Raw genomic sequence first — 12,323 nt, 5'->3', positions numbered from 1 at the left:
CAGCATTCTCTGATTCTTTCAACTTACCCAGGTCTCATCTCCTTAATTTCCTATCTTTTTCCAATTTCTTCAGTTTAAATCTACAGTTCATAAACAATAAATTGTGGTCAGAGTCCACATCTGTCCCTGAAAATGTTTTACAAATTAAAAACTGGTTCTGAAATCTCTGTCTTGCCATTATATAATAAGTCTGAAACCTTCCGGTGTCTCCAGGAATCTTCCCCATATACAACCTTCTTTCATAGTTCCTAAACAAAGTGTTAGCAATTATTAAACTATGTTCTGTGTAGTATCTGACCAGGCGGCTTCCTCTTTCATTCTTTGCCCTGAGTCCATATATACCTACTATTTTTCTTTTCCTACTACCAATTTCCTGTTTACCTTAACTACGTGAATAATTTCTTTCATCTCATCAAATATTCCTTCAATCTCTTCATCATCTGTGGAGTTAGTTGGTATATAAATTTGTACTACTTCACTCATTCCCACTACATCTAACTTCAACCTGTCCATGCCTTGTTGAGCCTTGTGGCTTCTTCAACAACCTTCTTGCACCTTTCTCAGTTGTTTAATGTTTCCATTGCATTGTATTGATATTTCTTCCTTCTATAGCAATATCATCAGCATATATGCACATATCTGGCTAGTTATCATAAATATGGTGCCTCTTATGTTGATTTTATTCATGACATTATGAAGGGCTATGTTGAATTGGACCATAGAGAGACTATCACCTTGCTTCATGCCTTTATTAAAGTCAAAGCTTTCACTTGTTCTGCTAAGGACCTTTACTTTTTCTCTTGTCTCTGTCGTTGTCATTCTGATTAGTCTTGTAAGTTTAGCACACATGCCAACTTCTTCCGGTACTCAGTATAGTTCTTGCCAGTTTATGCTGTCAAAAGTATGTTTGAAGTCGATGAATAGGCAATGCAAATCTATGTCATGTTCATAGAACTTTTCCATCATTTGTCTTATCACAAATATTTGATCAGTTGTTGCCCTTTCTGGTCGAAAGCCACACTGACATTCCCTTAGTATGTCTTCAGTGCACTCCTGTATCCTTTTGTTTAATATACTTGTGAAGGTCTTATGATCTGTGCTTATGACTGTTATACCTCTATAGTTTTCACATGCTGTTCTGTCTCCTTTCTTATAAATGGCGATTATTATTCCAGTTATTCAATTATCTGGCATAGTTTCTGTTTCCCATATATCTGATGTTAATGTGTGTGTTTATTAATTCACAGATTATGCTGTCTTCCCCAGGTGCTTGATCGTTTTTAGACTTGTGCACAGCCTGGAAGACCTCTTGTAGTGTTGGCTTTCGTGCCTCATTGGCATCATTGTCTACTTTGAGCTCCACTCTTTCCTCCTGTGCAGCTGTCTCTTCATCTTCTAGGGTGGTGCTTAGCATATCTTTGAAATACTCTGTCCATCTTCCCATGATCTGTTCTTCCTCCCTTATCACTTTCCCATCTTTACTGGAACATGACCTTATTTTTGGCTGGAATCTTTTCTTTATTTTGCCTGCAGCGTGATAGAACTTTCTTATTTCACTCTGTTCCTCTAACTCTTCTAGTTGTTAGTCCACTCTCTTTTCTTTCTCTTGCACAGTCTGTTAGCTCTTCTCCTTAATTCTCTGTATTGTTTCACATTATTTGTGGTTTCTCTTGGCAGTACTTTCATTCTTGCCCAGTTCTTTCATCTGTTGCTGACCTGCAATCTTCATCATACCATCCTTGGTTCTTCTGTTCCTTCTTGTGCCTATTATTTCTTCTGCAGCATCTTTAATGGCTTTTTCAACCCTGCTCCACCTTTCTTCTACTCCTACTGTGGTCTCTTCATTGCTCAACTTTCTGCTTAGTGTTATTTGGTACTTTATTACTTCATCAGGTATTTTTAGTTTGTCAGTATTCCATTTCATCATTTTTCCTGTTCTGTTGCCATTTGTTAGTGACAGTTTCTCTCTCAAGACTGACTTCATCACAAAGTGCTCTGAGTCACAGTTTGGTCCTCTGCAGCTCTGTGCATCCGTAACGGATGTGGAGTGGCAATGCAATCACTAAAATATGGTCAATTTGATTGACTGCTCCATTGACTGCAGACATGCAAGTACCCAGATGGATCCTTTTGTGTGGGAAGCAGATACTTTTAATAATCATATTATTCGTTGCTGCAAATTGCCATAGTAAGTCTCCATTCTCATTGTTTTCTTCATCTAGTGAATATTTTCCAGAAACTCCATATGAATGTTCATTGCTCCTTATTTTTGCATTAAAATCTCCTATTACTAGCATCAGGTCATATTTAGGTACTGCACAGCATTCCAAGTCTTCATAGAACTTTTCTTTAATTGTATCCTCTTTTCCTCTGTTGGTGCAAGTGCATTCACTATTGATATATTCCTAAATTTCCCTCTTAGTCTGAGTCTGCACATTCTTTCATTTCAAATTCGAATAGGCTTTTTCTAACTTCCCTTGTCATTATAAACCCTGTTCCAAGTTTGCCTGTCCTTTCTTCTGGTCCACTATATACCAATGAGTACTTAAGTTTGTCTATCTGACCATTTCCTTGCCATCTTATTTCCTGTAGTCCTATAATGTCATATTTAAATTTTAAAATTTCATTGGCTGTTTCTTTCATTTTTCCAGGCTGAAGCATTGTCCTCACATTCCATGATGCTACAGTCAGATCCTTTATCCATTTCCTTTGTCAGTCACATGATACATGTTTTCCATCCAGGTTCCGAGGCTTCTGTTGATTTCCTGTAATATTCTTTTTTGTTACAGTACGAGGGTATTAGCCCCAAGCCCAACCCCCAACCTGGAAGACCAGGATTTGCATTAGGTTTACTCCTCTAGGGAAGCTGGCTTCACTATGCCTGTAGAGGGACACACTTTGTCTGGCTCCTCAGTTGAGACAAATCTGGCTTGGGTGGCCAGTAGCTACGCTGCTGCTGGCACAGCTCTCATCTTCAATGAAGTGTGCAAACCCTCCCGCCTGGCACTGAAGGTGCCTACTATAAGGCAGTGTCCCCTAGAAGGGAAACTGTCAATTTCCCTTTTGTAAATTTTCTAATCTATCTTCCTGATTCAGAGATCTAACATACCACACTCTGATCCATAGAATGCCAATTTTGTTTCTCTTGATGATGACATCTTCCTGAGCTGCCCCACCTGGAGATCCAAATTGAGGACTATTCTACTTCTGGTTGAGGACTATTCTATTTCTGGAATATTTTACCCAAGAGGATGCCATCATTTAACCATACAGGGGGAGGAAGAAGAGGAGATTAGTTTCTTATGTCACATCGACAATGGGGTCATTAGAGATGGAGCACAAGCTCAGATGGGGAAGGAAATCAGCCATGCCCTTTCAAAGGAACCATTCCAGCATTTTCCTGAAGAGATTTGGGGAAATCACTGAAAACCAAAATAAGGACTGCTGGACACATTTGAATCATCATCCTCCTGAATACGAGTACAGTGCGGTAACTGCTGTGCCATCTCGCTCGGTATTTAACCTTACAGTAGAGCTGTGTACTTTGGGGAAAAATTACTGTTATACTTTCCCCTTGCTTTCATTTGTTTGCAGTACCAGTGTAATTGGTGTTACAAGCCCAGATCAGTAGTCATCCAGACTGTTTCTCCTACAACTGCTGAAAATATTGCTGCCCCTCTTCAGGAACCACATGTATGTTAAAACATTGTAAGGGTTGTTTGTACTCATCGTAGCTCGCAATCTGTCATGTCACAGCAGAAGTCCTAGATCCTAGATTCTCAGTCACTGCAAAAAGAAAAAAAAACTATAAAGTTAATTTTTAAATAATTAATCCTGTTTTTTGTTTCCACTGAACATTTATTATAATCTCAAATTAATTAAAGGCATCTTGACAAATCTGAAGTAAGTTGTAACATACTTACAATAATGAAATAAATCAACAAGCTACATGCTTTCTGGAATTGCTCTTGCAAGTGCTCTACCAATCCTCCAAGAGGTGAATCACCTCCTCTAATTATTGCAACAGTTAACCAACAGTTACCAGATACAATTTCTGTAGTTGTACATGAAAAATTAATCTTGCATCCTACAAAAACAATCAGTCCTCCTAATAACTGTTGCTGAGCAGTATTCTTCGGTGTTAGATTGAATGTATGAATTTCGCTCGGCCGCCGCCAGGGCGCTTGGGATCGCGCTATAGTTCTAACTAAGCGTGATCCGCAGAATTGCTCGACTTCCGGCGCCGCCATTGCGGTTTATCAGGGTGGTACTTCCTGCCGCGCCCATTCTTATCAGTTACTACGTCACTGCTACTGAGGCAGCTGCACGCTCATTCCATTCGAGGCAGCCGCACAGTACAGACAGCCATGCCGTTCGGGAGGAGAAGATATGCAAGAAGGAGCAGATTACCAGTGTACAAGAATGTTTATACACTTGCCCGCAAAAGGCAAAGGTCCCGAGTTCGAGTCTCGGTCGGACACACAGTTTTAATCTGCCAGGAAGTTTCACATGCTTTCTGTCTGACATCACACAAAGTACTGACCGACTTTGCCAATATGGCTGTAACTATTTATACTTTCTTAACAATCCCGAACAATCCTCGGCATTGTTTAGAAACATATTTTGATTAATTAACAATTAAAACTCTCATCCTAAAACAAATGATATATTTCAATGATTACCTTGACTCTTATGTATTAAACACATGAGTGAATTTTAGTCTTTATATAAATTGAAGTATGTATAAATGCTTAGGTATCAAATGTTAACAATACACTTGTTATATTTACTAATTACAGAAGGTTCATATCATATAAAATGTTCCTACCAATTAACAGACTTCTACACATTAGTGTAATTAAGATTCCGTAATTGTTTTCTTCGTAACTTTTTCACAAGTACATATTTCCATACAAACCTATGTCAGAAATTACTGTTTATGATTGAAATTTACGTGTTTAAATACGTTTCAATTATACTGTTACATTTCAATGTCTGGTCTCTCAAAAGATATCCTTCTATTGTGGTTGCACCTACTGTACAGCTAACTGTCTCACTGAGGCATGCTGACCATCCCATCGGCAGCAAGGTCCATGGTTCATGGGGGTATGTAAGTGCTATTGGTAGCTTAATATTTACTTGATATTTCTCAAGAAAATAATTACCTGTTTCTGTAAATACAGATTCCCATTTACAGTACATTACTACTTGACACGTAGCTTCACTGCTATTTGCTATTTATCTAACATCACTTTGATAATGAGGCATGTTTTAATTCTCCTTTGGACTTGTGAGGTTCCCAGTTTCTTGCTGTCTGTTAGATGATAGCTTGTTGAATATCTTTGCATCAGAGTGCATGACTGACACACACACACACACACACACACACACACACACACACACACACACACACACACAAATGAAACTCACACAAAGTGACTGCAGTCTCTGGCAAGTGAAGCCACACTGAGAGCAGCAGCACCAGTGCATGATGGGAGTGGTAACTGGGTGGGGCTAAGGAGGAAGCTGGGATGGAGAGGGGGAGGGATAGTAGGGTAGGAGTGGGGGACAATGAAGTGCTGCTGGGGAGTGCACAGGGACGAGGTGGAGAGAGGGTAGGGCAGCTAGGTGCAGTTGGGAAGTTAGACGAGGGCAGGGGAGAGATTTGGGGGGGGGGGGGGAGCACCTTGCAGAAAAGGAGAGAGGTAGAAAGACTGGGTGTAATGGTGGAATGAGGGCTGTGTAGTGGTGGAATGTGAACAGGGAAGGGGCTGGATGGGTGAGGACAAGGACTCACGAAGGTTGAGGCCAGGAGGTTTATAGGAACATAAGGATATAATGCAGGGAACGATCCCACCTGCACAGTTCAGAAAAGCTGATGTTGGTGGGGAAGATCCATATGGCACAGGCTCTGAAGCAATCCTTGAAATGAAGGATGTTGTGTTGGGCAGCATGCTCAGCAACAGGGTGGTTCACTTGTTTCTTGGCCACAGTTTGTTGGTGGCCATTCATGCAGACAGACAGCTTGTTGTTTGTCATGCCCACATAGAATGCAGCACAGGCGTTGGAGCTTAGTTTGTAGATTACATGACTGGTTTCACAGTGATGTTTGTGATTGGAAGTGGTGGGAGGATGTATGGGACAGGTCTTGAATCTAAGTCTATAACAGGGATGTGAGCCATGAGGTAAGGAGTTGGGTGCAGGGGTTATGTAGGGATGGATGAGTGTATTGTGTAGGTTCAGTGGATGGTGGAATACGACGTGGGAGAAGTGGGTAGGATAATGAGCTGGACATTTCTCATTTCAAGGCTTGATGAGAGGTATTTGAAACTCAGGGGAGACTGTAATTCAGTTGCTCCAGTCCTGGGTGGTACTGAGTTATGAGGGGAATGCTCCTCTGTGGCTGGACAGTAGTACTTTGGGAGGTGGTGGGATACTGCAAAGATAAGGCATGGGAGATTTGTTTTTGCGCAAGGTTGGGAGGATAATTACGGTCTGTGAAGGCTTCAGTGAGACTCTCAGTATATTTTGAGAGGGACCACTCATCACTGCAGATGCGATGACAACAGATGGCTAGACTGTGTGGAAGGGACTTCTTGGTATGGAATGGGTGGCAGCTGTCGAAGTTGAGGTATTGCTGGTGGTTAATAGATTTGATATGGAGAGAGGTACTGATGTAGCCATCATTGAGGTGGAGGCCAACATCTAGGAAGGTGTCTTGTTGGGTTGAGTAGGACCAGGTGAAGCAAATGGGAAAGAAGCTGTTGATATTCTGGAGACATGTGGATAAGGTGTCCTCACCATTGATGCAGATTGCAAAGATGTCATCAGTGAATCTGAACCAGTTGAGGGGTTTAGGATTCTGGGTGTTCAGGAAGGATTTTTCTAGATGGCCTTGCATAGGTTGGCATAGGATGGTGACTTGGGGATGCCCATAGCCATACCTCAGATTTGTTTGTAAGTAATGCCTTCAAAGGAGAAGTAATTGTTGGTGAGGATATAGTTGGTCATGGTGACTAGGAAGGAGGTTGTGGTTTGGAATATGTCAGGTTTTGGGAAAAGTAGTGTTCAAAGTCTCACCATCCAGCCACAGAGGAGCATTCCCCTTGTAACTCAGTACCACCCAGGACTGGAGCAACTGAATTACATTCTACTCCAGGGTTTCGACTACCTCTCATCATGTCATGAAATGAGAAATGTCCTGCCCATTATCCTTCCCATCCCTCCCACACAGTATTTTACCATCCACTGAACCTACACAATACACTTGTCCATCCCTACACAACCGCTGCTCCCAACCCGTTACTCCAGGGCTCATATCCCTGTAATAGACCTAGATACAAGACCTGTCCCATACATCCTTCCACCACCACGTACTCCAGTCCAGTCACAAACATCACCTATCTCATCAGAGGCAGGACTACCTGTGTAACCAGTCATGTGATCTACAAGCTAAGCTGCAACCACTGTGCTACATTATTTGTGGGCATCACAACCAACAAACTGTCTGTCCTCATGAAAGGCCACCGAGAAACTGTGGCCAAGGAACAAGTGGACCTCCCTGTTGCTGAGCATGCTGTCCAACACAACATCCTTCATTTCAATGGCTGCTTCAGAGCCTGTGCTATGTGGATCCTTCCCAGCAATACCAGCTTTTCTGACTTGTGCAGGTGGGAACTTACCCTGCAATATATCATATGTTCCAATAACCCTCTGGTCCTAACCATCATGAGTCATTGTCCTCAACCTTCCAGCCCTTCCCTGTTTTCATTCCAGGACTACACGGCTCTCATTCCACAATTTCACCCAGTCTTTTTGTCTCTCCCCTTTTCTGCAACCCCCCACTGCCCCCCCCCCCCCCCTCGTCTAACCTCTCAACTGCACATTGCTGTCCTGCCCTCTCTCCACCACGTCCCTGCTTGCTCCCCAGCAGCACTTCACTGTCCCCCCACCCTACCCTACTATCCCTCTCCTCCCCGCCCCAGCCTCCTCCTTACCCCCACACAGTCACCACTACAATCGTGCACTGGTGCTGCTGCTCACTGTGTGGCTTCAGTTGCCAGAAACTGCAGTCGTGTGTGTGTATGTGTGTGTGTGTGTTTATTTGTGTGTGTGTGTGTGTGTTTGTTTGTGTGTGTGTGTGTGTGTGTGTCTAGTTTTGACAAAGGCCTTACTGGCCAAAAGCTAATTTCTGACGGTCTTTTTGTTGTGCCTATCTGTGACTGTGAGTAGCAAATTTCCTTTTCATAATATTGTTCCATTCCATCCTGGATTTTCCATTGTCTGATTTATCTAAAATAGTTTTGTTGTTGTCAGCAACTGTGACCATTAAGAGATAAAAGAACTGGGAAGTGAGTGTAAAAATTCCAAAGTTGTTAAAATGTATGGTTATCTACTTCATTCAGTATTCTTAATGTGTGCTGATGCCAGATACACACGTTATTTACTTTAGGTATACTATCCTAGTAAATAAGTCTGTGAGACATCAAGAAGTGAAAATATGCATAATAAGCCAACACACTTGCAGTTAAAATAATGACAGATGCTTCTAAGGGTAAAAACAGGCAGAACTGAGCTTGTTGTACTTTACATGTGTGTTGACTTGATTCAAACTTCTTATGAAACAATGGCCATTAAGATATAAATGAATTAGGAAGTGTGTGTAAAAATTCCAAAGTTTTTAAAACGTATGGCTATCTACTTCATTCAATATTCTTACTGCCCGCTGATCCCAGATACAAATTATTGGCTTTAGGCATACTACCTCAGTAAATAATTCTGTGTGCCATCAAGGAGTGAAAATATGCAGAATATGCCAACACTGTTGTAGTTTAAGATTTTGTCAGATGCTTCTAAGGAAAAAAACATGCTGAACCGAGCTTCCTGATTATTGTACATTACATATATGTTGACCCGATTCAAACTTCTTATGCAACTAGACTGAAAGGAATTTCAGTCAGTATGTTTTTTTGAGTGTATGGCCATTAAAGTCTACACTTAGTGCTAGCAGGAGATATTTACTCATTTGAAATCATTTAGTCTAAGTCTTTGTGAGATTAAGACCCAAACAGTAAGCTGTGAATGACTTGTAGGCCTGTTCAGATGTGGTCAAATCATGTCTGGTAATGATGAGTTTGATTGCTTGGTAAGTATGCTTATGTTAGCAGAAAATATTAGAGGTTTTGATCTGTTCGTTGAAGTCACTGGAAGATCATTTATTTAGGTTAGAAAGAATGGGTCCCAGTGCAAATTCTTGTGAGTTCACCCATGCAGTGTTCCCACATTTTGAAGTTAGTTGTATCAGTGAGACACTATAGTTTCTGTCATGAAAGTAGGATTTCATCAGTGTGAGAGCAGTGCCTTTAATACCATAAAACTTCAGAATTTTGTGATCCACATAATCTGCAGATTAGGCAAAGTCAAACAATGTTGTTGTTGTGCTCTTTAGTCCAAAGACTAGTTTGATACAGCTGTCCATGCTACTCTATCCTGCGCAAGCTGCTTCATCTTTGAGTAACTACTGCAACTTGTACCCTTCTGAATCTGCATACTGTATTCATTTCTTGGTCTCCCTCTACGAGTTTTACTCCTCCACTCTACCCTCCAGTACCATGTTGGTGATCCCTTGATGTCTCAGAATGTGTCCAACCAACTGATCCCTTCTTCTAGTCAGGTTGTGCCACAAATTTCTTTTCTCCCCAATTGTATTCAGTACCTCATCATTACTTGTATGATCTACCTATCTAATCTTCAGCATTCTTCTGTAGCACCTCATTTCAAAAGCTGCTATTCTCCTTTTGTCTAAGATTATTGTCATCCACATTTCACTTACATAAATAGGTCTGCCTTTCCTTAACCTGTCTTCTAAGGTAAGTGATAGGATCAGCACTGCCTTGCATGTTCCTAAATTTCTCCAAAATCCAAATAGCCCTTCCCTGATGTTGGCTTCTACAAGTTGTTTCATTTTCTGTAAAGAATTCTTGTTAGTATTTTGCAACTGTGACTTATTAAATTAATAGTTTGGTAATTTTCACATCTGTCAATACCTACTTTATTTAGAATTGGGATTATTACATTCTTCGTGAAGTCTGAGGGTATTTTGCCTGTCTCATACATCTCGTGCACTAGATGGAAGAGTTCTGAGGCTGTCAGTGGTCCTGACAGAATATTGTCTATTACAGGAGCCTTGTTTCTTCTTAGGCCATTCAGTGTTCTGTCAAATTCTTCTTGCAATATCATGTCTCCCATCTCATATTCATCTATGTCTTCTTCCATTTCTGTAACATTATCTTCAAGTTCATCTCCCTTGTATAGACCCTAGATGTATTCCTTCCACTTGTCAGCTTTCTCTTCTTTGCTTAAGACTGGTTTTCCATCTGAGCTCTTGATATTCATACACTACACCTTTTCTCCAAAGGTCTCTTTAATTTTCCTGTACATGCTTCTAAATCATAACATTTGTCCTCTAGCCATTGCTGCTCAGTCAGTTTGCACTTCCTGTCAATCTCATTTTTTAGACATTCATATTCCCTCTCGCCAGCTTCACTTACTGCATTTTTATATTTTTTTCCTTTCATCAATTAAATTCAGTATGTCTTGTATTACCCAAGGATTCCTATTAGCCCTCACCCTTTTACCTACTTATACAACCTTTCTTCATGATTCTGAAACCAAGTATTACCTATAATTAAATTATGTTCTGCACAAAATTGTACCAGGCAGCTTCCTCCTTCATTCCTTTCCCCCGTCTATATTCATCAATAATTTTTGTTCCCTTCCTTTTCCTACTGTCTAATTCCAGTCTCCCATGACTATTAAATTTTTGTACCCCTTAACTATCCGAATAATTTCTTTTATCTCACCATTCATTTCTTCAATCTCTTCATCGTCTGTGGAGCTAGCTGGTGTGTAAACTTGTACTACTGTGGTGTGTGTGCGCTTTGTGTCTATCTTGGTTACAATTTTGTGTTCACTATGCTGTTCATAATAGTTTGTCTGCATTCCTACTTTCTTATTCATTTGTAAACTTACTCCTGCATTACCCCTATTTGATTTTGTATATACAACCATGTATTCACCTGGCCAGAAGCCCTGTTCCTTCTGCCACTGAATGTCACAAACTACCACTACATCTAACTTTAAGCTATCCATTTATCTTTTTAAATTTTCTAACTGTTGTGACTTGCCGATCTTTCAAAGTGCTGCCGCGCAGTTACGCGCGTCCTCTACATGCGGCGCTGTCTGCCAGCCATGCAGCAGCAGCGCCACCGTAGCGGCCAGCCAGCCAGCCAGCCAGCCAACCAGCGGCCGCTAGACTCGGACTCAGTTCTGATTTGACTGTTAAAGTGTACACACGTCTTACTTTGTTTACTTGATCTGTGACTTACATGTATTGTGTCGTCCTTGAAATATATTTGTTCAACTTGAAGATATAACACTAACCTACCTGCCCAATTAAGGGATCTGATATTCCACACTCCAATCCATAGAACACCAGTTTTGTTTCTCCTGATAATGGCATCTTCCTGAATTGTCCTCACCCAGAGATCAGACAATATACCAACAGAATAATTTTTCTTGTTTAGAATTACCAGTACTTTATTTGAGAGATCTTGTATTACTTTCTCTATGGAGAATCCTTTACATGGGTGACACTGATGAATCACCCCTCACTCGATTATGTTGTAAACACCACAGTCCACATCTGAATTCTTCTGGTAAGAGAATACTTGCAAGGCCTATTGCCAGAAGCACCCAGTTTAATTAAAGTAGTTGGACTGTCATACTACTGATTTTCAATATGGTATCTGCACCTTCATTAGGGTAAATTCATCCAAAATGACAGAGCTGCAGAATAAATGTGGTTGCAGTTGAAACACCTAGGCCTACTAGCACAACAAAATACTGCAGATTAGACAAGGCCACGGATATTGATCAAAAAATGTTTAGTGTCTTCCATTATGGAAGGTGTTGTCAAGGAAAAAAATTCATGACTACAACTCTAGAAAGAAGGCAGTTTATGACATACCAAGGTACAGGCTAACAAAAGCTGGTAACTCACATGAAGTGAATACTTTGAAGATCTTCAATAAATATCACAAACTGCTCAGGCCATCCATTTAAAAATTCTTAAGGAGAGATTGTACAGTCAGTTATCGGACAACCATTTTACTGTATGAAAGAGTTTTATGATTTGAGTTGTGATGATATCAATTAGTAGAAGCAACAATATTCTGCTCACATAGGCCTATCAGTTATTAACAAATAAATGGTTATTAGTATGTAAGATAATAACTGTATTCACTATCTAAAGAATGTTGTCA

This window comes from Schistocerca nitens, chromosome 1 (assembly GCF_023898315.1).
Source record: "Schistocerca nitens isolate TAMUIC-IGC-003100 chromosome 1, iqSchNite1.1, whole genome shotgun sequence".
In the NCBI taxonomy this organism is placed as follows: Eukaryota; Metazoa; Arthropoda; class Insecta; order Orthoptera; family Acrididae; genus Schistocerca; species Schistocerca nitens.
Note: the sequence above shows the minus strand (reverse complement) of the source record.